This window comes from Paroedura picta, chromosome 8, assembly GCF_049243985.1.
Source record: "Paroedura picta isolate Pp20150507F chromosome 8, Ppicta_v3.0, whole genome shotgun sequence".
Taxonomy (NCBI): Eukaryota; Metazoa; Chordata; class Lepidosauria; order Squamata; family Gekkonidae; genus Paroedura; species Paroedura picta.
In genome coordinates, this window is record NC_135376.1 from 32,918,467 (window position 1) to 32,922,383 (window position 3,917).

Genomic DNA, 3,917 nt, shown 5'->3' on the forward strand with positions numbered 1-3,917 from the left:
CCTCCCAAAGTATCCTGAAAGTAATTGTTTTAAAAACCAAGGGTTATGACGTAGCATTATAACACTGCTGTGCAAGACTGCACAACTTTCTTTTAAACTTAGAAACAGCTATAACATGTCCATTCCCTCCCTTTTTAAAAAAGGCAGATTTTTCAAGAGGGAGTGGGACAGCAATGAGGACAGGGGCATGCCCAAAAAACTCAAAATGGTGGGTGCGGGGAAAACCCGACTGCACACATTTCCCACATTAATCAACTCTGAATTAGACCCCATTAGACCCTGCTTTAAAAAATGAAAAACAGTTTTCTCAGGATTGCTTTGCTGTGGGGCAAGTGGGATGCAATTTGGGTCTGCACCCAAAGAGACGAATTTCAGTGAGAAAATAGACAAATAATTCAACCATTTAAAAATGCAAATCTGAACTATAACCCTAGTGCGGAAATAATCTGGGAGATGCCTCGCCTTGGCTATTTCACTCCTAGAATTAATTGCAAGGGTGGAAATTTTCTGTGAACTAGATCCTGGCAAGGTCTCTGCAACCACCAAAAAAGGGTGTGACCCTCAACACAGCCATACTTTTCTAAGCTAATTGATATAATTTAATTAATCACATTTATTTATTTATTCATGCTCCTCCTACTCTGTCTTCCTCACATCGACTCAAGGAGGATTACACAAAGTGAGTCAGTACAATCAACAAAATTGGACAGTCAATACACAATGCACTAGGACTGTAGAAGCTGGAACTACCAGAACTTTAAAAGATAGAACTGAAGCAAAGCGTCATTATTAACATGACACATAAAGACTGATTATGCATGGGACAGGTAATCTGGGGTGGCAGCAGCAGGGCAGCCCCGATTGCACACGATGCTGCCGCCATCCCAGCCCTGGCCCAGCACAGCGCCCCAGAAGGCCCATGGTAAGGGAATGCGAAATCTTCTGCATTCCCTGGGATGCCACAGGTGCCAGCGGGAGCTAGGCTGGGCCAGTGTCATGCATAATTGACAGAGCCACGCGTCCCTGTCAGTTCTACAGAGTCACAGAACTGGCCAGAGAGTCCCCCCATCCCCACCTTGCTGGAAGAGTGGCATGCCCCATACCCTCCACACTCCCCCACTGCTTCCGCCTCTGGGCAGCATACCAGGCTTTCCAGCCCTGATGTTTTGCACGTGCGCTATGACGAGGCAATCCACCACTGGGGGATTCCCTCCCCCATGCAAAAGTGGGTAGCACTGGGGCATACTGCCCTGATGCAAAGCCTGGCAGCAGCCCAGTGTGGCTACTCCCGTGCATAATTGGTCTTTATGGTAAAAAAATTACATAATCACATATGTGCTCGCTTCGGCAGCACATATACTAAAATTGGAACGATACAGAGAAGATTAGCATGACATAATCACAGTAAACTATATAACAGTATTATAGACCCATAACCTTAATCATTGGCCATAGTAAGTATATAAACCATTTTGTATGATGCAATCAAATTACTTGTGCAAAAAGCCCACCTTCAATAATTAAGTTTTGAATAATTTGTGGAAAGTCAGGAGAGCTAGACCTTTCTGACCTCTTTGGGCAGGCCATTTTACAAGGTGGGAGCTGCAACGGAGAACACGTGTATAGGAGGGGTGTGCAAAATGCCTTTTCTTTCCAGTTTGGGTCTATTGGACCTAAAACAATATTGACATTTCAGAAAAATCCAGGGTCCAAATACCAGTATGGTAGGGTTTGGAAATTATGAATTTTTTCAGTTCCAAAGGACCAGAGAACAACAAAAAACACCCTGGAAAAAGTTGTCCAGACCGTGGGACTGGCTTGGCTTCTCCTGTAAAGGTAAAGGAATTCCCCATGCAAGCACCAAGTCATGTCTGACCCTTGGGGTGACGCTCTCTAGCGTTTTCTTGGCAGACTCAATACAGGGTGGTTTGCCATTTCCTTCCCCAGTCATTACTCTTTTACCCCCCAGCAAGCTGGGTACTCAGAAGGATGGAAGGATTAGTCAACCTTGACCTGGCTGCTGGGATCGAACTCCCGGCCTCATGTTCAGAGCTTCAGACAGCATGTTGGCTGCCTTACCACCCTGCACCACAGGAGGCTCTGGCTTCTCCTGTAGCACGGTTTAAATCAATCCACAGGAGAAGCTGGCCCCAGGATCAGTGTGTGGCATAGAGGTCTGCATGCAGACCTGAGAGGATTAGCTGGGGTTGTAGGGGCTGAGAGCTCCATGCAGCCCTGGACATTCCTGGGCTAGCTCCTCTTGCAGCTTGCTTTAACTGAGCTTCAAGAACAGTCAGCACCTCGCTAGGTAGTGTGGAGCTGTCAGCTCTCACCACTAGCTGATCCTGGGCTGGTTCTTGTTGCAGCTTAGTAAAGCATTGGGGGGGGGTATTTTTTGACTCGGTTTATCCAAATGCACAGACAGTAGTTGATTTTGCCACTGGTAGGTTAGCTTAGATGACCTGCTTAGATGAGCGAAGTTGCCATTTCGAAGCATGGAAGAGAGGCAATCCTGCAGAGAAGAGGGACCTTGTAGACTGGAATATTGCTTAGGATTTCCCTGAAAGTTACCTGCATAGTTCCTCTGGACAGAGGCAATGGAGAGAAACCATTCACTTCTATGATTTCAAAGCTGACAATCAGCCCGGTCATAACTGACAGGGCTGATATCTGTGGGGTTATGATACAGGATGACGGTCTGTCCCTTCAATTTTTTTTAGAACACTCAGAAATGCTTTTGACTACTAGGTAGGTTTCTGCCAGATGTTGCGAGTGGAATTCTGTTCTTAAGAAATAGGCCTGTTTTTTTTTTTAAGTAAAAGATCATCACTGTTCAAATGTTGAGATCCCGTTTTGAAACCTTTCATACTGTAAATGCCAACTGGAACCTAATTAGCTTAAACTTGTTGGAACCAAGAAGTCAATCTGTAACCGCTATGGGAGCGGTAAAAATAAAACAGTAAGTGGTAGGAGAAAGGGTAAGTCGGGCAAGTCTGGGATAAAAACTCGGTGGCTTACGGTAGGGGGGAGGACTGGCAGGAGGGCTGCCCAAGGGGCAGGGGGAGGAAAGAGGCTTCTAGCGCCCATTGTATGTCCAGATATAATGGGCTTTAAATCTAGTTTCTATCTATTACTGATTCTATTCCATTCCTTGAAGAATCGGTTAAGGGTTTTGATATTAAATTATTGAGAGGTCATCATGAATAATTTGTCAAGATTTTTGTTATAGCTAATTGGTGATCTTACTAATTAAAAAGGAAAGTACTTTAAATCACAGAATGCACAAACAATAAATTATAATTTTAAAAGTTTAGGACAAATTCCAGTTATCTCTCTCCACTTTCCATGCTTCATCTTCCTCTGCTGTAACCCCTCAACATCTACACTTCACCAAAAGCTATTTTCAGTGTGTCAGATAAAGTGACGGTTTTCACCTTGTTTGTACTGTACTTGTCAGGTTACTGTTTTGCATTTTTAACTGTGCAGTTTTGTATCTTCCAGCAGCTACTTAAAGCAATTAGAAGAATCTTCTCTAGTCAGCAAACTGTTTTCACACTGTGCAGAAGCTGGAGGGGAAAACAGTGCACTAGCATTTTAGCAGTCCTTAAAGAAACATTGCATGAGCATCTGAGGCGCTGAGAGTTCAATAAGCATCATTTTAAGGATGGATGCCTATAAAGGATTTTAACCACACATTTGAAAATTAGTTTTTCCTCCAATACTAGCATTTCCCTCCCACTTTTCCCTGCAAGAGGGCTTTCTTCTTGGGTTTTATTTTTTTTTAAACCAAAGTGCTGACAGCCTCATTTAATTTATCTCTGCACCGGCTTTTTTGTCGCAGAGATAGCACTGTGAAATTGAAGAAGTTTGGGAGTTTGCTGTATATCAAAGTATATTGGTCGTTAAAGCTTAAATCA

At 43.8% G+C, this 3,917-nt stretch overlaps 1 pseudogene; it reads left to right on the forward strand.

The window, feature by feature from the left end:
* Positions 1 to 1,335: 1,335 nt before the first annotated feature.
* Positions 1,336 to 1,426, forward strand: LOC143844104 (U6 spliceosomal RNA; annotated as a pseudogene).
* Positions 1,427 to 3,917: the final 2,491 nt, after the last annotated feature.